The sequence below is a fragment of the Lycorma delicatula genome, chromosome 1 (assembly GCF_047948215.1).
Source record: "Lycorma delicatula isolate Av1 chromosome 1, ASM4794821v1, whole genome shotgun sequence".
Taxonomy (NCBI): domain Eukaryota; kingdom Metazoa; phylum Arthropoda; class Insecta; order Hemiptera; family Fulgoridae; genus Lycorma; species Lycorma delicatula.
The window spans coordinates 203,561,570-203,586,649 of record NC_134455.1 but is presented as its reverse complement, the minus strand read 5'-3'; the positions used below and the strand labels follow the sequence as shown (position 1 = coordinate 203,586,649).

At 28.3% G+C, this 25,080-nt stretch overlaps 1 protein-coding gene across 2 annotated transcripts in view; it reads left to right on the top strand.

Moving 5' to 3' along the window:
- LOC142327602 (clarin-3) overlaps positions 1–25,080 on the top strand; it is a 107,095-nt gene that overhangs the window by 55,025 nt on the left and 26,990 nt on the right. Inside the window, exon 2 of one of the 2 annotated variants that reach the window (XM_075370809.1) lies at positions 10,202–10,286. The exons of the other annotated variant lie outside the window; for it this stretch is intronic. The gene's annotated coding sequence lies outside the window, so the exon portion shown is untranslated. The remainder of the gene's footprint in view (positions 1–10,201; positions 10,287–25,080) is intronic. 2 annotated transcript variants of the gene reach the window in all.

Below are 25,080 nucleotides of genomic sequence, written 5' to 3'. Positions count from 1 at the left end.
TGATATCTATTAAATATAGATATTTAAATTTTAAAAAAATTATGTGTTTTTTTTTTTATTCAACCTAAGTGAATACTGGGCGCGTGTGATTATATATATAATCTATTTAGGCCGTGAAATAAAAATATCGAATTTTTCGAAATCAGGGAAGGAACACAGCAAACGTTTCCTGAAATCTTCTCTCCTGACAGATGTCAAGGTCGAAGATTCGACCTCATTATACATATTATTATTACAACCATTGAGGAAAGTTTTCAATAAAAATGGGAAAATTCTTTACAAACAAAAAATGACTTTTTGGAAATTTTTATTCTTGCCCTCAAACAAATATTTTTGGCAAAAACAGTAAAATTAAGACATTTTAATATAACTGTCACTTGACTGTGTGCAATTAATTTAAATGAAATCGGTCTACTAATTATTTATAATAGTATTCCAGTAATTCTCATAAAATAAAAAAATTTAAACAAGTTTGTCTAACAAAAATTTACTAAAACCATGTTTTACAATCTTAATATTTTTTTTAAACCTACATAGAAGATATATGTTTGTTTTTTCATCTCCTCCCCCGGGCCGAAATAATGTGAAGCATAAACACAGTCCTGGGGAGTGTCTATTACTCTAACGAGCCTACCCCCCTACCGGCTGTAAGTCCGGCATGACAGACAGGCCCGCCGGTAGGATCAAGATATATATGTTAGATAATTCATAAATGAATCGGTTTGGTTTGCAATATATGTTAACTGATTTCAATTATTTATTATTTAAATTAACATCAAAATAAGATAACTATCAAATAGGATTCAGGAGCAAACTTTCAATATTAGTGTAAATTTTTATTAAAATGTTAACGATGTAATAAATACAGAAATTTCTCTGAGCTACTTTATCTCATAGCCCTGTAAGAAATATTCTCACCTGGTTGCCGACGTACTTCCGTTAAATCAAACGTTTCACTTTTTATTAGATATGCAGTAAGAGGCAGATAAAATTAAATTTACTCAAAACACAACTGCTATTTATAGCATATCAAGCCCAAAATTAATACAGATAGCCGGCAAAAATTCTACAAATTCAAAGTTAAGAACCTTCAAAAGGGAAATATTCCAGAAATAGTCTAATAACGAAATTTCAATATAAGATATTATTTAAAGAGTACTTTCAGTTTAAAATTAAAGTCCATTCGAGAAATCTTAATTGTTGTGTAAGTTATCGCATACCAAATTAATATTCTGTCGTTAAAATTGTATAACAAAGTAATTGAAATATGTGAGCGTAGATATATTTATTTAGACAATTCGATATTTAACGTCAGTACTGTGCGTGTAACCTGCCTTCTGTCGACTGCTGTTAAAATGCCTAGTGAACGTTGTTCTCGTTATGTTACGAGGTAAGTGGGGAAAGCCACTGATAATCACCGTTCCAGACATACCATCTTCCACATTCCTTTAGATTTGTAATTACTAAAGTCACCAAATATGTGACACTGCAGTTTAAATTGAACTGTTATAAAATTTACAAGGAAGACATTAATAATAGTTGACTGTTCGTTAGCATGTTGTGAGTGTACAGTAACTTGTTTAAATATAAATAGAACGTTCTTCTAAAAAAAGATAAGTAAATGCAAATAGAAAAAAGTCTTTTACGACTAAGGAATTTTGGTTTAAAAGTTAATTCAATCATAAGAAAGAAAAAATTATCCATAATAAATTTGTAACATGTTAACATTTCAAACTTTCCCTAAATTTGTTTGTTGCTTTTTTTTACAAAACAAATTAATTAGTTTTACGCCACATTTCTAAGTTTATTTTAGCTAAAAACTTGTTTTACTGAATCTTCTTGCCGATAAAGATATTTTATTTTTAAATTATATGATATAAACAGAAAATAATTTTGCTAATAGTTTCAAGTTTTTTTAATAGATTATAGATTTATACATTTTGGCGAGAATGTTCATACCTATGGCGTATAATTTTTACATATTTTCTTAAAATTAAATTTAGCCATAATGAAAACTATGTTAATAATTTAGCCATAATAACCTTGAATCTATTTTAAATGACAATAAATATTTTAACTCCAGATGGACACGAGTGTTTGAATAATCTTTTTATTTTATAGTCTACGTATACCATTTTCCTTTAGAAAAATATTTATTCGAAACACATCCCTTATTAGCCAATAATTTTTAATGAAATAATCTATTTTTGCTAGTTGAAACTTGATCTTCGATTAAATAAAATATTATTCATTTTTTGTAAGTTTTTTGGAGAATATTTTCTGCTCATTTAGTTTCTTAACTCAGCTGTATATAGAACAGATAATATTTGTATTTAGTAAAGTACGATATACCTACTATTTTTTTTCGTCGTCGATTTCCGCGCCCCTTGGAGCTGGATTCGCGACTAAGCATAAGCTCAGCTCCAAGGGGTGCCATCGTCTCAAACTACCTCGAAAGGGCATAAGGCCCCGCCGAGGTTGCTGGAACTCGGTCTTCCTTGCTTTCCATACCTCAAATGAGGGGATCCTAAAGGGTTTCCCTCACCGGAGCTCCGGTCTAACGCCTCGCCTCTAACGAGGAACCCCATAGGGATTCCCCACAGGCACTACGGCCTTACTTTCCCCCCAACGGCACTGCAAGAGAGTTCCCACCCGATTATCGAAGATGAGACGCCGGAGCCTCCCACTTCTCTCGGATGAGGCTGTCTGTCCCCTGCAGATACCACAGCGCAGCTGTGCACATATTCATGGCGCTGGTGCAGGTGGGGCCACCTGCACTAAGTACCTTACTATTTAGTAGCTTATATAATAATCTATTAATTATATAAGTTTTATTTTTAACAATAAACAATGAATTTAAATTTAAATCCCTGATAATCGAAAGATTCTTCCGTAAACCCATGCGTAACACTGAAAAAACCTATGCAGACAATACCCGTACACTAAAGCAAACGCATTATAAAATTTATTAAAGAATTGTACTTTACGTTACTATACCGTGAATAAACATAAATTTCGTTTAAGAGAGAATTAACTAATTATTGGAAACGCATAGTAGTCTGTATTAATTGTTCATTTATTAATGTTATAATAATTGAAATAATAATGGCAATAATTATAATTGTAATAAAAATAAAAATAGCTATTTTAAAATATAAACTAATAGAGCATTACAGAAGGTTCCCTCTAAATTTTTAAGCGTATTTTCCGATAAAAATAATATTAAAAACTTTCACTTAAACTTGAACTGAGAAACATTTTATTTTCGAGTTACAGCTAGTCAAAAAACCTCCTCCTTTTTTGGTATGAAAAACAATACAGCACTCCACAACGATGACGTGGATTGCACTTCAAAGGGATTACGCTTCATAAGGATGGATTTATCATTCTAGATTAATTATCCGTTTATTTCTTTAAACTAGAACCAAATTTGTATATTTAATGCTTTTGGAGAGATCTATGTGAAATACCGTAAAATACAAATTGCCAAAAAACCTTTTATCGAAATCTTGAAAAGGGTCAAATTTTTCCAAAAAAGTTTTAAAAAAACTGCAGAAAAATAAAACAGTATTGCTAAGAACATTTTCTTGAGTGTTTAATTCCGTTAAAAAATCAGTAGTAAATATTCCAAAAGAATATTTCAGTAATACAGAAAAAAAGTAACAAAAAAATTCGCTAAATACAGTGTTTACACCAGATTAGTTACTGTGATTTCCATCATGATAATCTCAGGAGACAAATAGCATTATTGTTTCATAAATTAGTTAATTACTTCACAAAATTAAACCGTTTTATCATATGTTCAAGTCGCTCACCGGCAGCCTGTATGTACGTTTCAGCTCGGCGAGTTATATGAAGATGACACTGTATTCTCTAACACTCTTTGGTTGTTCTTGATTTCTTCAACAGCAGACATGAATTAATAAAATTTCATTTATATTCATTCTGTGACTTTTGTGTTCACACTAACACTTTCATATTCCTCCACAAAAGAAATCGAAAGGAATCAGATAATCTAGCTGACCACACATGTGTACATCTCAGCCAATATACCGGTGGTGAAATGTTCTATTCAGTTAATAAAAGTCAGGGGAATATAAATGTTTATGTAGGTTGTTGCTCCGTAACATTGAAATTACATTCATGTTTGTGCCAATAATTCCTCTAAAAATTGTGAGGCTTATTTTAAAATACATTTTAGGCAGCTTTTTAAGTCAACGATTGAAAATATGAGTTCCGTTAAGAAAATGACAATTGCATCGTAGCCGATAATTATTGAAAAAAGACGTGGGAAATCAGTTTCATAGGTTAGGCGAAATTCTCATCGTCCCAAAAATATATGTCTCTTATAGATTTTTAATTACAGTATCTACAAAAAGTATTTGCCGGGTAATACATTATTTATTTATACATAACATACGGAAACTACTGGAAATACAGTTTTGGGACCTATTTTTTTTTCAGGTCAGAAGACATACAAGACCTTTTCAATTGTACTCGAAAGCAAAATAAGTCCATCTCCATGACGATTAGTAACTTCTCGGCCTTTCATCTGGAAGTTCCGGGTTCGAATCCCAGCCAGGAATAGTATTATTTATTCGCTACAAAATTTCTATTTTATATTTACACGGCTTCAAGTTTATGTAGAGAATTATACAACAAAAAAAGTCTCCAAAACTGTTTTTTTATGACCCTTTTTCTTTACTTCCACCAGCCTTAAATTATTTTCTTTTCTTAGCCAGACATTCTGTATAAAAAAGTGGTAAATTTTGTCTAGAGTTAAATATTATAATATTTTTTATGAAATTAACGTATTTAATATCAGTCTATATTTAATATTAGCCATGCTCCGACTCATGTTGAGCTACTTCGAAATAATACACTTAACTGAAACTTAACGAAACATATATCCGTATGTGGATTAAAAAATTGATTGAAAAAATGATAATATTTTTGTTTTGTTTGATTCTGAATATTGCAGCATCACAGGAAACGACTAGTGAAATGCTGCTAACAAGTGACTGAAAAAGACTAAATGATGTAATAAATCTGATTTTGTCTTACCAGAAATAATGTAGACGTCAAACGATAAATAGATAGCCACTTTTTATTATTTTATAATAATTTAATCATAAAAGAAGCTAGTTTTGTGTTACCTGTCTGCGTCGGAAAGGATACAGATATCTTAGAAAGCTGGAAGTTAGATTTTATTCATCGAAATCAGTACAACAATAAAAAATTACTAATATGACCCAAAAATAGTAAGGGGGAGATTGAAAAATAAAAAATTCTTTAAATCTTTAATCAATTTAAAATTGCAAGTATATGGTGGAAATGCTTATATTAATTTCAACACAAGACACCATTTCATCGTACGATATTAATTATATTAATTATTACTTAATTTTAACATAATATAGTACCTATGTATTAGTTTTGTCTTGATAACGAATGAATTGATCACTATCGAAAATTGTACACTTCTGTTGTCAAAAACTGACCGTATTCTATACAAACACAGATCTATTACATCTTATTTCTGCTAACTAGGCTTTGAAATCATTTAACAGCGCTTATGGTAACAAAGTGAGAATCGACAGGCTTTCAGGCCGACAACACTGGTCAACAACATTAAATTTTTTGTTTGTTAAATGAGAGTGAATGGTTCATTCTCATAGTATTTTTATGCTAATTTCTTATATGTAATAGATTTTTTCTATCGGGTTCCGTTTTTTTAGAATTGATAGAAATTTCTTTTGAAAAAAAAAATGAATGGTGAAAGTAATATGAGAATATATTACATGCATTTTGTATTTACCTAAAATTTATTTCTTTTGGATTTTCTGCTGTAATTTGCTGTAGGTAGATCCCTCTTTAAATTCCAACAGTAGTCAGCTAATATTTTTGGGTTCCGTTTTCCCTCATATCGTATTTTCATTGTAGATATCTGCTGGTGAAAGTGTTCTCCATGTTCATCACTGATAGGGCCGAGGTTGTTAACGAAAACTCCAAATGCGAGTGTAAGAAATGGATTTTGCGTGACGTGTTACAGCCAAGTTCCTTGTAGTTTTGAAGGAGTTCACTCACAATTTCTCTGTAATTACTGGCCTTATGGTTTCCAAGGAAGTTGTTTACCACATTTTGAAATGATTTCCAAGTCATTCAAATATTCTTCAAATGCCGGATCGCTCATTAGTTTTCTTATTTGTATTCCAACAAATATATCTTCCTTTATTTTAGCATCGCTTGTGTTAAGAAATTTGTTTTTTAGAAACTGAAACCCTGCACCGTTACGATTCATTGCTTTAACACAAAAGTTCTGAATAAACGTAGCTTGTGTACTGACGGAAGATAAACTTTTATCTGCTTTTACTAATTCCTAACAACATTCTTTTCTCCTGCAGTCAGTACCTCTCTCTTGTAATGGTTTTTCCTGTTCCATCCGCACAAAAAACAACAGAACTTAGTGTATCTAAGTTGTAGTCTAAGTAAAAGCGCTATTACTTTCAGATCTTCACAAATATGCCGAAAATATTTCTTATACTGAATCCTGCTAAATACAAGTTTCATATTTTCATAAGACTAGTTCATGTGAACAGCATATGCTACTAGTATTGATGGGTATTTATTTCCAATGTGAAGTAGAACAGCTTTCAAAAAATTAAGCTTTGACTAGTCAATAAAAAGTCGCCATTCGTCAGGATGGTGCATATATCCCAAGCTTCCAGTAAAGAGTCCACATCATTACAGTATACTAAGTTTTCGTACTGAGAGAAGTAATTTTCAAATTCTGTCTGTCACATAAAGCACTTATTTTAGTGTTTGATGTTAAAAGATGCCATCCTTTCAGTCTTGAACACAGTATTTCTGATCGATTCTTTGATAAATTTAGATCACGAACCAGAACATTTAATTCTGACTGATTAATTAAATGGGGTTCAGTATATCTATTATCTAAAAAATTTGGATCTTTCTTCATTACTTGAAAGTCAGCAGAAGATACAACATTTTCGTCTTTATCAAAGTTCCATGTTTCTGGTGGTACTGGAATTGGAAGCTGTTGGGTGTGTGACACCGGCCGCATGGTAGAGGGAATATTACGGTATTTAACAGTTCGTCTAGTTTTAGCTGTTATCCCATATATGTTTATTACACAAAAATAACAATCTGTGGTACGATCCTTCGGTTCTTTCCAAACCACTGGAATTGCACTCACTTTACTGAAAAATATACACCCGCAAATACAAAAGCCAGCTACAAAACTGAATGTTACACACACGAGAACTCGCTCTTGAATGAGAATTAAAAATATTTCTCTAGTATGTACGAGTCTATAAGTAAATATAATAATGACAGAAATAACCAATGAGTGGATGATATGTTTGAGTAAGATGAAAAATAGGAAGAATGACACAATTAGGGTGAATGAATGATGGAAAATAGGAAGAGTTGTTTTGGAGCTATTGCATAACTCCTAAAATCGTGTTATAATCATTCAAAATTTTAACTAGTATTTTCTACTTCTTAGATGCAAAGAGTGTGCGTGATATATGTATCAAAAATAATAGTGAACAAGAGTTTTATGGATGCCGTTGTTTTTTCAATGGATTTACCTTATTTACAATAAAACACAACTAAAAGCAACATCTATCAGAACTGTACTTTTGATTCAGACACTCTTCAAACGTAATTTAATTTATTACATAAACTTACTGTAAAAATCTATAACAATGTATTTGACATTAATGATGAGAGGGAAACTTGTTATATAATATAAGAAAGTTCACTAAAATGAACTGATGAAAATTTAAAATAATTAACATAGAACCTAAAAAAAAGTGTAGTCGTAATCGAAGTGAAATTCTTATTAACTTCCTTTTCTTGTTATTGTCTCCTTATTTCCGATAAACATAATACTCGTATTTTTAAACACATGTACATACTTGCATCAAGCGGTTTCTGGTTTTATTTTACTCTAATTGTTTGAAAGTAGAAATATTGCAGTAAAAATCCGTTTAGTACAGATTGAATTGCATTTTATTTAGATTGAAGATGCGTTTTAAGAATTTTAACGGTGGTTTGAAGACAAATTACTTAAATTTAGTAGACTGCCAACGTCCCTTTTGTAAAAAGGTTAGTCACTTCCAGCTAAGAATTTCTAGAAGGCGGCGAAAATGTCCCTGAAGCAGTGGTGTGTACTAATACGACTATTTAATTAACTTTTTACTCTATCAAAATTGACTATCCTCTTTTCTTTCTCATTTCCCTAAAACACCACTGTCGATTGGTATCCTCTAAAACATTTAAGCGATGTTACATTAGCAACTTTTTTTATCACTTTTACTCCTAGTTAGTTTACAGTTGTAGAAGAACTAAACGGTTTTTTTTTAATGTTAAAATCAGTCTTTAATTTAAGGGTTAAATTCTACTAACATAATATGCTTCGTATGTACTGTATAATTGCTTTTGTTTATTTATTAATCTTCAGCTGTTTACTGAAAAAATATAAGATAAGAAAACCGCTGAATTTTATTAAATATCTCTTCGATTAGGAAATTTATGATATTATTATTCGCTTTTAAATATGAAGTTTTAACTGTTCACAAAAATAACAACCTCTCCAACACAAAACCCCTGATTATAAAATTTTTAGACTTTACCTCCATATTCAGTTTCTGGAATTATATTATTTTGAAATAAAATTCTAATTTGTAAAATATTAAAAAAAATAAATTTAAAAAAAAATCATAAAGTCGTTAGATAAATCCATTGAATTATGAGCGCTAAGTTAATAAATAAATCGATACGCACCGACCCGCCAAATATTATTTTTAACGTTTCCCTTGTGATTTTTTTTTAGTCTTAAGCAGTAACATTATTCGTATTCGGCTAATTTTTTTCACAGATTTTCAACATTTTACCCTTTGAGACCTTTCTGAGAAAAATTTTATTAAGATCAAAATTGTGTTAAAAAAACGATGTATAACTCCATTAATAATTAAATCTATGCGCTTGAGCTCTTTTATATTATTGTTACAGGGTAACTGCTTTATAACTTCACGGCAATTCATAAATAAAATTTTCAGCTCACTGTGTAGATAAGTATTATTAACATATTATTTATTTATTCTAGGAATAACCTCCATAAAGTAGCAAATGAAAAAAGTAAATGATCAAAATAAAGTTAACCTACAAATAAATCACGACTCGTGATTTTTTTTTAATCTTATTATTTATGTCTTACGTTACTATTTTACAAATTAAATTATCTATTAACTTTTACAAGTTAATTATAAAATATAATTAACTTATTAGTTAATTATATTTTCAGACATAAAGGCTCTTGTATCCCGAAGGCCTCGTTTCCAATCCAAGACAAGTCGTAATTTTTCAATAAAAATATTGTAAGTTCTCGGAGAGTCAAAAGTATATCTGTCTTTACCGATGACTTTGGTTGGTGCTTGAAAAAACAGTAAAAACCGTAATTCGTTTTCTGATCGTTATTTAGATGATGGATACTCGTGTCACTATAAATATTTAACCTTTATTTACTTTTTACTTGAGTTTTTTTAAAAGAAGTTTATGACATTTTTATCACAATTATATTTCTTCTTTACCTCGTTTTTCGTATAGTGTAACTTGATTTCATGTGAAATCTTTCATAATAAAGGCAATCCTGTTCGATACATAAAAAATAACGAAGTGCGAGGTCTTTCATAAAAAAAAAACTTGATGAAATATCATGTTTTGAATCAAAAGATATCACATATTGTTATAATAATCGTTTTGCTTTATTTGTAAACTGTTAATTACATCTGTTATGTTTCATTTATACACAGTAAATTAACATTTCATTTGCATTAATCTGCCCTTTTTTCTTTTTCATTGACAACAGGCCTTTAGTGAAATATTGAGAAAGAATTGTATTCCTAACGATACACGAAATAAATTTTATACCATTTCAATTGCATAGATTCTAATGCTGATAACTGCAAAAATAATCAATTTAGTCAAATCAAATAACCGTCTACAAATAGTTTGTTTAAAGTTGGCGAGTTCATTTTACTTTTTTGAGATAACGTTTACCCAGTAATTAACATAAGTAGGCAGTGTGTAGAAAGTCGCCCGTTGGCTGTTCACACGAAACACATAGCTTGAAGTCAGTTAATAATTGTACAAGTTTATTTGCTTTTTTTTTCAGAGAAAATCATCGGAAACCAAGTCATTCTTTTACAGATCATGTCAATTATTTCTACCTGCAAGTCAGTTTCTTCAGCTCTTAAACCGTATGTATTTAAAAATAGTTTTATGTAGTTTAATAATCCGATCAAATATAATTAATATACATAAAAGATTATGAACTAATACGTTCCAAAGGTAAATTTACAAAAAAATTTTGACAGGAGGTTAAACCGTTAATCGGAGGTGAAAAACGATCGCATAAATTTTAACAGACATAATTATTTGTGAATTAAAGGCAGTCTAAAGTTTGGCTCTAGGAACTTCTTTAATTACTAATATAGAAGCAAAGGTTACTAGCAGTTACAGGAATATTTAAATTATCAGAAACTATCTCAGTAATTATTGGCATTATCAATTATCAAAATCAATTACTGATCTGTAAAGGAAAACTTATGTTTTGTTTGTTATAAGACATTGCTATTTCAAATTAAAGTTAAATATTCAAAGACTAGCATTATAAGATTAAATTAGGTCATTTAATCCAGAAAAAAAAGGATTTGAGTGTTATTTTACTCCTCTTATATATATATACACAACACACGAGTGTATATATATATATATATGTATATATGTTATGTATATATATATACACGAGTATATATATATATATATATATATATAATACATACGTTTAATTCTTCGCATTTTTTTCTTTATAAATAAGAATCTGTTTTATTTTATCTTTCAAGCAGATTGTAAAAAACAATACCGGAATTTAAGAATTTTATAAATAATTTATTTTTAATAAAAAATATTGATATCTCACTTTTAAAACGGTTGCCGTTCTTAAACTATCATACCACATTGATCATTTTAGATGCGCTGATTTCTTTAAAGAGATGTTTATTTATTGTGTTTTTTCTACATATATAACATAAAGTACATACATCTTCCATATTCGGATTATCGACCGACAACAAAGCAATTCGTAAAACAAATATTGTCCTTTCAAAAGACTACTTATATGGCCCTTCAATAGCAAACTCATAAAGCGCTTTTCGAATATGCCGTTCATGTCATGTAGAAAATCTCATGAAGATTTGATGAGCCGTCTATTTCGTCTGCACCAGGGGAATCTACCCTTTGATACGAGTTCCCGTATGGTCTTGAATTTCATCTAACATATTTTTTAAACGTTCCTTCTGTAAGGTTTTGACCAGCACTTAACTACATTACAGTTATAACAAATTTTAGTACGCTTTTAGAGTTCTAAGTTAAGGTTGAGGTCAGCAATACCTGAGTTGCCATTCATCATAAAAAATTCGCTAAAAACACTCTTTCTTATACCCCTATATTTTATCACTTTTTCTTAATTCCACTTCTCCCCAAAAATAAATCTGAATTAGAACGACAGTTACGCAACTGCGTTTTGATATTAAGCTTACATAATTTTCAATAGTTAGATCAATTAACTCGATTTACTCTATAACTAAAAATCACAAACCGAAAATTTCCAATACATCCTGAAATACTCGTATGTTATCTTAATAACTATTATAACAATAATTTTTTTTAAATAAAAGATTTTTATGTAAAAAAATTAAAATTTAAACTGATTTAAATTAATATGAAATCTTGCATATCGACTTTACAACAATGCATGATAGATGTCCTCTATAGAAGGTACTGGCCATCGATATCCTCGTATTAGAAATTATTAATGAAATTCCTACTTAACTCACTTTTACTCACTTTTTTTTTACGTAAACGTGAATGTACTCGTACCTTAAATACTTTTATTAAACTCACTTTTCTAATCTAAAAGAAACAAAAATAATATAATTATCTACTTTCACTAAAAAAAACTAATAATTAAAAGTGATGTAACATTTATCAATAAAAAGAGAATTTCTTTAACGCATTTTAAGTTTTATTTAATCTATGACACCAAGCACTTTAAATTAAATTTTGACCAAATGAAACAAAAAAAAAACGAGAAAAGAAATTGTGGAGTTTATTCATTTGTTAATTATCTTAGACATTGAATTGTTGAAACAATTCTACAATTGTATTGCTAAGTAAATATATATATGTTTTTTTTTTTGTTTTTTTTAATAAAAGAACCATAATTGTTAAAAATGTTTAAATAAAATTATATAAAATGAGTAAAAATATATTAATTTACGATAAAGTTTCTCCTTTTACCAATAAATTTTAGAAACAGCGTAATTTTTTCCTATAAACTCAACAATACCTGCAAGATATATTTATCATCACGATTTATTTAATTCAAGTAAGGTCTATTTGGTTAATCAAGTTTCAATTTCTTCTATTAAGAAAAATTAAAGTAAAATTATTAAGAAAATACCTAAAAAATGAGTTCTATTATTTTTTGAATGTTCTACTAATATTAAAGAACTTTAGACGTTAGGTAATAATAAATCGTAAACTACTTACTAAATAAATTATCTTGCCTTTCGATGTATGGTATTGTTTAATTTCAAAATAACATAATATTATGATGACGTAATTTATTCCTGCTGGCAATTTTACCATTTATTTGCAAAATTTAAATAGCAGTTACCAGCAAAGTTATAGAAAGTACAAGATGACAATATGAATCAGCAGATGGAAGAAATGTACACAGTAAAATCAAATTTCCACAGCAAATGAGGTGTGGGTATTATGGATATTAGATTGTCGTAATATCTTTGCTATAATTACAAAAACTAATATAATAATAAGAAAGATATAATTATTAAAAAAAATTTGTTTTGAATTCTTTTGGTATATCTGATTGGGAAAAAATAAAAGTATTAACAGAAAGAGTTCATGGGTTTTTTTTTAAAGGAAGAAGTTAATAAAAAAAAAGATACGATTACAAAATAATCATTTTCATATTATTCTCATTATAAAGTATCTCTTTCAAATTATTCAGATTAATTCCTTTCATTTTATTTTCTATTCTTTAGGTTAATAAAGTGATATTTTTTATTATAATAAAATTATGAGCTGAATAAATCCATCCTTATCCCGTTTTAAATCTAATTAAACGTATCAATAGCCTCTTTAAACCCAATTTGCATTATTTAATTGTTTCTGGGTTTTACTCCGTCAATGGGCGGATATTCATCAGAATGTATCAGCTTTAGACGGGAGAAGTCAAATTGGTGGGCAGTCGTTTAAATAGTGCTTAGATATAGACAATCAAAATAATAATAATAATTTAGGTACAAATACACTTGTGTGTGTATATATATATATATATATATATATATATATATATATATATACAAAACGTGCGCGCGCGTGCACACACACACACACACACACACACATAAATGTATCAAAGTCTATCCGTTTGTTGATGAGCATAGCTCTTGAACGGTTATTTTGTATTTAATTAAACTCGCAGACCGGTTTAATTTCATCCTAATTCAAACTTAATTTATAACTCTTCAAAAGACTGTGATATGTCGTCCCTCTCCTGAATAGAGAAAATGTTTGCGGTTTTCTCATTTGAATATCATTTCAATAAAAACTGAATAAGACTATCCATAATTTTTATAAAATTTTTAACAACTTCGTAATTTTCTATAAACTGAAATATTCCCTTATTTTACCAGTCGACACACATACAACCTTACACGGAAAGCTACTTTAATCGTACGGAAAAGGTAAATGAAACATACTAGTTACGAAATAAGTTGGAATCCATATGATTTCTTACGTTGGAATTTCCTGTACCTAAATATAAAGATAAGTAGCTATAGAGATTACATAAATATAAAATATTTTACTCATTCATTCGTTCATTTTGAAAATATTCAAATTTTTTCAAGTCCAGGTATATACTCACTGAACTTGAGAAAAGATTTAACCTTATTCGTGAATTTTAACAATTTATAAACTCCGCAAAATTTTAATTTGAAAAATATTTTCACACACACACACACACATATATATATATATATATATATATATATATGCATAACATGCACTTAGAAAGTAGAGTTAAAAAATCTGATTCAATAAGGTTCGTACAAATTTATATCTGATTGTCTGGCATCAACCAGCAGAAATAAAATTTATCCAGTTCATCTTTACCTTAAATTCATAAATATTTGTACTACTTTAGTATATATATATATATATATATATATATATATAATATATTTATTTTATAATATTTTTGTGATACTTTAGTAGTTTCCACAGCTGCGTTTAGAGCACTTTGTTAATAATTAATGTTTTCTGATGAATTTTTCGATTTCGTTTTTTTCTTTGTAAAAATAAGTCAGTGTTTATCATTACTGTATTTTTGTTTATTTGTAGTTATTAAATTCAGCACAGCTACTACAATTTTCACCAAGTCGGTACCAAACGATTCATCTCAATCGTTTAACTGATGCTGGGCAGACATGTAGCGAGCTGAAGAAATCTAAATGGCGGACGATAAATGCATTCAATTGCACCAAATTACAAATCCATAATTGTTTGAAATTCAACAAGCGGATTATTAAACAAAAATTCTAGAAAAGTAAACTTAAAGTAGTACTCGTACATTATTGGGATCCGTAATAATACGCCCAGAACATTTAATTAAATGGTATATGTTCTTGATCTTAATAATCGTGAAAATATTAACTAAAAGTAATTAAAATAAATTAGTAGAAAATTATAGTTCTTAAGAATTAATTTATTGCCTGTCCGATGTTTAATCGGACAGTCTGTGGGCCTTTCTTTCTTTTTCTGTTTAGCCTCCAGAACCACCTTAAGGTATTACTTTAGAAGATGAATGTGGATGATATGTATGAATGAAATGAAGTCTAGTCTTTTACAGTCTCAGGTCGACCCGACCATTTCTGAGATGTGTAGTTAATTGAAACCCAACCACCAAAGAACACCTGTCGGTCTGCCCCCATTAAATCCACTTTGCATGTCAACAATATATCTGAATTTTTTTCAAGACTTACGGTTAGTTACCGTATAAATTAGATATATTTTTTTGATTTCTATCTGAAATAAAACATAATGAGAAAGATTAGATGTCGATATGAATGACAATATAAAACTAAGTTTATATTATTTTAGCAGTGTTGCAAGGTATACTATTCCGTTGCAACAATTCGGTCTCAATTTCAAAAATCGCATTCATTATACTAAACTCTACTTTTTTAGAGATTTAGGTAGCTGAATTTCAAAATTAATTGAAAAATGAAGGTGTGTATGTGTCGTATGTAACAGATATGATAAAAAAAGTTCCGGGTAGAAAAAATTGTAGGAGTAACAGTAATCTTAGACTATTCAAGGTAGGCGAGTGGATCTTGTTTTGATCACGAATGCCATTTGTAAAGGTTGCGATGCGCACACGATATCGTGGCTAAATAATAAAATATACCGTGCTGACTAACTATTACGTCACATTATAATGCAATACCTTTACACTTTTACCGTTTATCTACGTTTAACCACACATGTGTACTTCGTTTAGTTGTTTTAGTGGGTCGTAAAATAGTATACATTATTATATTATTTTATCTTCTCTAGAGTTAAGACTAGAAGAATGAAGAAAAACATCTGCATCCCAAAGATAAAAATTCAGTCATATCGTCAGCAAAAAAAGAAAGAATTTACAAGATCGAACATTTTACATTTCTTATGAACTTTGTTGAGTTAGAGAAACTTTTTCCGACAAGAATCGATTATATATTTTTTTTCACTTTTATGTAATAACTTATGTGTACAAACGAGAACGAAGTCCTTTTATTTTATCTCACTGATATTTACCAGTGAGACATCATTATTGAAAAAAATCCCTTTGTTCAAGCTTTCTGAGTTTGATTTGAAATTTTCTGAGTTGATTTTATTTTTAAGTGATCTTGAACAATAAATTCCTATTTTTATGAAACTTAAGAAAAAACCAAATAAAAGTAGTTATCATAGACATAAATTAGAACAGGATTATTTTAAAATGCACTTACATAGTAAGAATCATTATCTCTTATCCATATCCATCTGTTCTTATCATATCCATCGGATAATCATAAAATTGAACAATTATCTCAAACAAACAACTACCAAATTCACTGAAATATGTCTTTAATTTCTGTAAACGAAACCTGAACTATCTATCCCTGTCATAAATTTCGTTGAGCTTCTACGTGTAGAATAATACTTTTGAATTCTGTTAATTGAGAGGAAGAAATTCGTTGATTTTTTAAACTTATCTTAACGAGTTTATCTCGTTTGTTTTACATTATTCTTGCAAACAAAGTTTTAGCCATTTTTTATTTCTGTTATCAAAATGTTGGAGATAAATACAAGTAAAAACTCAATAAATCTTGAACAGGCAGGCTATTGCCATTATTGAACCAATCACAATTTAAGGCGGTAGATTATTTAGCAAAAATTAAAGTACATTGTATGTTCATGGAACGGTCTGTATCCAAATCACGTAAAAAGGAGATACGCGATTATAAATACTAAACACTTCTTTTGTGACGTGATTATGATGAATGGTCATACCACAGACTAGTAACTGCGAAATTTATACAAATATAACTTTTTAAAGAACAACAAAACAACCTCTTTTGTTTCGATAAAACATTACCGAAAGGTGCTTATCCATAAATTACCGTTGTAAAAATGTTTCATTTAACTGTGACAAGTTTTTCTTCTTGACTTTCAACTTAAAGAGAACATAAACTAAAATATATCATTTTAACACGTTATTCCTAGTCTTTCTCAAAGCCATTATTATTCATGTTAGTTCACTTTACGTAATAAAATAGTATTTCTAATACGCTATTACTGTAGTACCACAAGTACCCCCTGTGTGAGAATTTTTAGTAGTTTTAAATTTTTAGCGTATAGCAATATGAAACTTTTATAGAATACTTCATAAGATGTTTCGATGTATATCACACATTTATGTTCACGTAAATTTATACCCTAAATTTTAAAAACCTATCACTTTGTAATTTGTTTTAGAGTATTTCCATTATTTGGATTTATACATAAATTACTGCAATAACTGGAATTTATACTTTACATTCATACATAACAGTTAAAAACAGTGCCTGTAGAATGGTAAAAACCTTAGTCTTTCATTATCCTGTAAGAAATTTTTTCAAAAATAATATTAATACTTTGGTGGTATTTTTCAAGGATTAAATTAATGCCACAATTTACGTAACACTATCCAGTCGAGTTGTCCCCGCGCGTCCTTCTGGAATTCCAGTTATAAAATACCCTATATTATTGTAGGGTTAACAGAGATATCAATCTCATTTATGTTATTTTATTATACTTTTATTTTACTCAATTTAAAGCAATGTTTCAATCTCCGACTTTCTTTACATTGTTGACTTATATATATATATATATATATATATATATATATATATATATAATTTAATTTATATGTGTGTTTGTATATATAGTTGTTTATATAAACAAGTGTAGACGTAACTAAATGTTAATACATTGTTTTACTTACATTAATTTATTAACTTTACCTTTTTTAACATAATCTTTTAAATTTTTCTTTCTCTGTATTCGTATATTACTTAGCACTTCGTACTTTTTTCATACTTTTTTTAATGCATTATTTTAATTTTAATGACATACAATCCCGACGAGACCAATAGTTATTTATTTATATTCTTTACTTCTGCCATCCAGCGCACAAGTATTTATATGTTGGTAATTCTCAACCAGAAATTTTGTTTCTTGAAAGCTTAATAGTTTATACTGTATTGTTATATATGTTATGTATTTTAATTATAATTTCAAAATGTTGTATTATTTTGGCAAATAAATAAATATATACACACACATACATATTAGGTGTTATATTTACTACTGTATCATATTGCAATATATATTTCTATATATCCTTAAGCCTACACATGTACTTTTAATATACGTAATTTATATACGTAATACGATACAGTTCATTGTTGTTTATCTTTTCTTTTGGTTTGGTAATTTGGTTAATTGTTAGAGCGAAAAGACTGGTTAAACGATGAGATAATTAATCATTCCTTCTTTATTGCAAGCAACTATTTTTCAAGGGTGTATTGATGTATCATTACTGGAAACGTTATTTTGCAATACTCTGACATTATCATACCTTTTGACTACAAAATGTAATTTTAACTTTTTTTTCATTTCTCTATATAGCCTATCATCACTTCTATATTTTATAAGATTTCTTATATTAAAGTGTTTAATAATTTTAGAATAAAGGAATTCCTTTTTTTTAAATCAGTTCCGAAATTGAAGGTGAAACATTCAGAATATTTTATACTACCGCACGATTACCCTTGTAAAATTTTTAATCTATTGAATGGAAATAGGTATTTGTTTGTCGTGCAACAAATCCTGCAATCGCAACCGTTTAACTACGTAAGGCAACCGTTATTATTACCGTTGTTTATTAACACCTAAATGATTAATTTTGTTGATTTGCATAATTAAACAGTTGCGATTGCAGGATTGGCTGTGTGAAAGAAAAACCGTCAAACGGTAAATAAATTAACAGTTTTCGAGCAGCCGTAGACAAAGTGACAATATCCATGACGATAAACAACATATCTGAGACAGATAGACGTGACAAGTTTTATTAAATTTCGAGAAGCTTTTACCATAAGCTTCTAAATAAATATCGATAGCTATCTCTGTGACCTATGAGGATCAACTCTACATTGAAAAGCGAGTTTAGTTTCTATAATTATTTTTGTCACATCACTTTAAGTCGTAAGCAGTGTGTAGATTTATACTAGACCAGTTCTTTGAATTCTTTGGTAAATTAGTATTAATGTACCTATTTTCCAATCATCAGGTATCATTGTTCTGATTTAGCAGTCTAAATAAATTCATAATCTTACTATTCATCTTGCTTCCTCCAAATTCTTATGATTCATTTAAAATTAGTTATATTTTCCTGGCTTTATGTAGTCCTACTATTTCATACTTAATATTTTCTTAACAGCTACTGCGGCTGAATTTCATGAACGCATTCATTATTATTATTATTATTATCACATGATATATTACTATTACAATATTATGTTATTTCTTATTGTGTAATTATAATGCATTTAGTGCACTTGTAGTGTGTGTGTAAAATAATTATTTAATAATACCAATGATTTTATACTTTTCGTTATCCTACTTATACATATCGATATTGTTATTAGTCACTCGGTAGATTTTAGCCACAATATATTCTAACAAGGGATGATATAAGAAAAACATGTACGCGTAGGTAGATATGCCTTACAAAGGAAACATTATTGACATGCAAGAACCGTATTAATGTACCCCAAAACGTAATTTACACTCTAATTTCATTACTCGTGTTATTAATTTATATGCATGTAGGACACAAAGCGAGAGAAGCGTGCTCACTCCTCATAATACATGTTACGTTCTGTATACGAGGTAGGCCAATGTCACCATGAACATTCAACCTGTCTTTTAGAATACAGCACTTAGAGTAATTAAAAAATTATTTTAAAAAACATACATTATCAATGCAAAAATAACTTAGTGAATAAGAATTTGTTGATATTTCTCTGTTCATTTAACGTTTAAAAAATGTAATTGTTTGCATGCATATCGGCTATATTTTTTTATTAAACATTTTAACTTATAACCTACGACTTGTAAATGAGCTGCTTTAGCTTTACAGGCATTAATTTGTAGTAATTTATGTTGGCATTTTCATACGATCGATTTTATTATTTATTTACATGCTTACTCGTCCTATTTAAAACAAGCTGATAGTTTAGGTTTGAGGTAATTAGGGAAATTAAATGGAAAGAATATCCAGGCTTTTCCAGTAAATTATTTTATAACTAAAACTCTGGATAGAAATAATATGAAATAAGATAATAGGATGACGAGCGTGAAATTACAAGCCACATAGCGGTAGAATTATTTTTCTATAAGTAAAATCACGCTTAAAATTTCATCAAACGAAAGCTAAATCTTAAACAGATTATTATATGACGAATTCGGCACATTTATCATAAAACAGTGAAGAAATAGAATAGATATAAAAATAGGTAATCGAAGTAACTAAAATATAATGAAAGTCTAACGTAACGGTGACCGGAATGATATAATATATAAAGGAAGGACATCAAAATATCTGCTAAATACGAACTACTATAAACAAATATTAGCACACAAATTTTACACTAGAAATCAGCACTAAAAATATTAGCGCACACAAAAATTAGTCTTTCAGAATTTTTTGCGTGAACTAGTAATTGAGAACTCCCAAAAATCATATAATTAAAAGATTAGTATTAATGAACAAAAGAAATAATAGATGATATCAGGTTAAGGCAAAGGTTTTGAAATAATATATGAATTCTACAAATTAAAAAAAACAAACTTTAGTAATAATCACAGTTTAGTCGCGGTGAAATATAAATCGAAATCAAAAATAACGAATAAAAACTAGGGAAAAAGAAATGAAATTTGAGACAAACTAAAGAAAGTAAACAATATTTTATATAAGTTCACATTGTTTTCCGTACTCCTCATATCTCAAAACATAAAGAGAATTTGATTTCACACCCCCAAACCCAACTTACGACCGAAAGTAATACGTACTTTTCTTTGCAAAGTTGGTAAAAAAAGACTAAGATCAAAACCATTTAAACTTAAATAAATAAAATTCAAAGAATACAATTAAAATGCGTAACAAAGAACTTTTGTTTTCTTTCTATTGTAAAGCTAGTTTTATACGTAACTTAATACGTATCAGGGAAGCAATGAAATTCAGATAGTGTGGGTAAATAATGCGCCTTCAGAATTCCTGTGCTGTGTAAACGATGTAGTTCTGAACAACGTCCTAAAAATTAGTATACATTTTTATAAAATGTAGATTAAAAAAGAATAATAAACTTAACTACGATGGCACTTGTAGGTCTTGAGAGAAATTCGATAATAAGAACTGTAATACTCGTATAAGACTAAAAGTTTTAAAAATATCGACTTTAAAGAAAAATATGGAGTTATTTAGAGTTATTTTTATAATCTGTAAAACAATCCAGTAGCTATGTTATTAATAGAATAACATTAAAAAAACCTACGATACAGAAAGCAACGAACGAAAGATGTATTAAGTAATCATTTCATTATAACTTGTGCAAAGAAGCTGCAAAATAATAGTTTGAAATAATATTTTATAAAGAAAAACTCTGGTAGCGAAGATTAAAATATTTTTGGAACGAGATAATATTAAAAAAATACTGGGTATTTAACAACATCGATGCAACGATAGAAGAATTCAATTTGAAATAAAAGTAATAAACTATGATAGAAAAAAGAATATTGACCTATGTAAGAATCTTAAAAATTAAATCGATTGATAAAGTTTTAAATGAAAGGAAAAGAAAGGAATTAAATAACAGGGAAGTTTCTGACAGATCTTTAAAACAAATTAGAACGGTTAATTTTTTTTCAAGCGTCCAAAGTTAGTCAAACTGTTATTAAAAGAAAAAATATGAGGCAAAGTTAGAAAGGAAAAACAAATATTAGAAGAATTAAGCAGAAAATTCAGAATGTATATAATGCGGATTTTTAAATTAACAAATTTAGCGTTGATTTTTAAATCGGTATAGAACCCGGCAATTGACGTTAAAGAAAAATTAATTTTAGGCTATAGACGAACAAAAAATGTAAATAAGATAGAGCGTCAGAGAAACGTGATACAGTTAGTGTCTGCAGTTACGATCCTAATTAAATATATTGAATGTACAACTAAATGAGGTAGGTCAAAAAAGGATTTGAATTTTAATGTTAAATAATTAAATGTAAACTTTTTTTTAAAAAGGATTATATTATTTTAAAATTTCATTTTTCTTTCTATTTCTACTCTATAAAAGAAATAACTGAAAATTAGTAAAATAATCTAGTGAGAAACGCTATACGAGAGCGTAATTTCGTTAGTTATTAACCTATAATCAACCGAAGAAAATAATCAGTAAAAATTAGAATGACGCACGATAAAAATAATAGCGATGATAATAATAATAAAAAACAAAACTAAATAAATGTTTAAACCCGTTACTTGAAATAAAGTTTGCAGTTATTGTAACAAAATTCTGCAAACAATCAAATTTAGCTCGCACTGATATTTCTGTCCTAAAAGTCAAATGATAAACTATATTTGAAAAAATACATTTTTTGCTATTAGTAAATATATATAGTGTTTCTAAAATAGTGGGCTGGCTAGACTTTATCGAATTCTACTTGTAAAACTAAACAAAAAATATCGTTAGAAAAAATGGCGATTTCTCCTTCGTTCTCCCTCTACTCACCATTTTGTTATTTTTATATAAAAATTTACATCTCAAGTTTGGATAGACGAATCACATTAATATTTGGTAAGGGCGTCTTGGTAATAAAGTTTTAAAATTATAAAAAAATCAGGAACTAAATACTCGTACCTTAAATATATACAAGATGAAAGATTACCCGTGCGGACAAGATTCGTATTTCAAAAATATTAAATTTTTTAAATTCGTTCGGAAGATATCGCAAGCAAAAAAGCACCTAAGCGAAAAGAAAAAACCTGAATATCTCGCAGGTAAAAGTATCTAAACTCTGACGCTTTTCTTTAAGTGGTCAGAAAAAGAACTGTGAAAGTGCATTAGCGAATAAAGTGTAAAAAATAAATGTAAAAAAAGTTTTAACAAATTTGTATATTAAGTGGTTGGAAAAAGGACTGAAAAAGTGTTAAAACTCAGGTTTCATTTGCTCCTTTTTTATTAAAAGGGGGAACTTTAAATTTTATTAAAGGAGGACTTTTAAATTTTTAAATAAAAATTCTCACTTTTTTATTACTGCAATTATTTAAATACGTCTAATCTCCTATTTTGGGTCAGCCTTGTATTTTACAATAATCAAGTATAATATATTATTCATTTAATTTAAAAAATCTAACTTTTTTTTGTTTGTGACAAAGACATATTTCCTAGCCAAAAAAGTTAAAGCTTGAATTAAACTAAATTTACGCTATCCACTGGGATCCCCTAAATTGATACAGTTTTAAACATATATATAATACTCTAAAATAATCGGTTTATAATGATTCCTAAACGCTGTTTATTTATTAGTTTTCTTTAAACCATTTTTAAACGTAATATTTTTTCCATTTCAGGTTCTAAAAAAATTTGTTGAAACGATTAATAATGGAAAAAAACATTTTTAACAAGGTTATGACCTTTGACGTTACAGTGCTTCTGTTTACGGTGTGTGGCACATCAGTTAAAGTGTAGGCGAAATGAAAGTTGAAGTAGATTTAATGCAAGGAATAGTAGGTGTAACCTTGAAAGGAGCTACTGCTGTATATGACACGAATAAATATGTTTCATAGGCCCAATAGATTCTATGCAGTTCAAAAAAAATCTACGTAAAAGTGTGTCATCGTAACAAAAATTTATGTAACCTTCATAAAATACATTTCAAATTTATTTTTATTTGCAAAAATTAAATTTTAAATCCTTTTTTATATTTTCTGTTTACATCTAAAACATAATATTATAAAGTGTTAGGAAAAGCCACTCTTACTTTCATATCGAGTCAATACTCATAACTTTTCAAATTATATTTGATTTTTTTTTTAATATCGAAATCTATGTAAAAGAGTCGTGATTCTGGTAAAGAAGTATTTCATCATCTAGTAAAGAAGTATTTCATCATCCGCAAGACGATTACAAAGAAACACCGTAATAGAAATATTTTTATTACACTCGCTGATTTCTCAAATACATTAATTTTAAATTTTTTTCTCATAAGTATTCTAATTTATATTAAGAAAAAATAAGTTTAAAATTTAATAAATTAATTATTTTTTTTAATATTCTTAACTAAAAAGGATTACCTTTAAATGCACAGCTAATTACAAATGAATTAAAAGATATTAATTTTTTTTTAAAATTGTGTCTTTGATTCGACACAACTTTCACCAGGTAATTTGTACACGAAGACAAGAGAATATAATTTACTAAATAAGGATTTCTCATTTCATGAATAAACACGAGCTACATGTTTTATTCTTAAGAATAATTCTTAAAGTAAAGGATATTTATTCAACATCAACTAATGATGTTTAATATTAAGCAGATAAAAAATACAAACATTTTTCCATTACCTCGCTTTTTTAGAAAATTAAATACTTCTCTAAAAATTAAAAAAAAAACCCGTGAAAAATTAATGTAAGTTACTTTTACTTTTCCCTAGATGACCGGTCAAGTTTATTTAAATTATGCAAGATAAAGAGTACATTTTTTATATTTAAATTAATCTTTAATCTGTATAAGGTAATATTTATCTTTGTATTTATTTATTTTTTTTTATTTATACGCACTATCGGCGTATGAGAAGTAGGTAATCACCTACAAGCAATTATTAACCCCTACTAAGAACGAGTTTGATTCGCCTAACAAAGCATTTTTCTACATCAGCAAGTATCAGGTATTCAGTACTCGTAGTTATTCTCATCACCAAAAAAACTTCAGTGATTCTGCAAGACAAACACAATTTTAAATAAGAACAGAGTATCATTTTTTTTTTAAATTCTGATATTTTCATTGTAATTCAGTCAGTCATTGAGTTGAATTACGCACCGACTCACCATTGTTTACAGTTTAAAATTAAATATTTACAGTTTAAGTTTATGAAAACAAACTGTAAAAATTTATTTTCTTTAAACACTTACAATAGCTTTGTTTAATATTCGATGATGTTGTTTTCTCGCAGCAATATGTGACAACAGAACCTTTATATAAATATTTAACAATGGTGAGTCGATGCGTAATTCAACTCAATGACTGACTGAATTACAATGAAAATATCAGAATTTAATTTTTT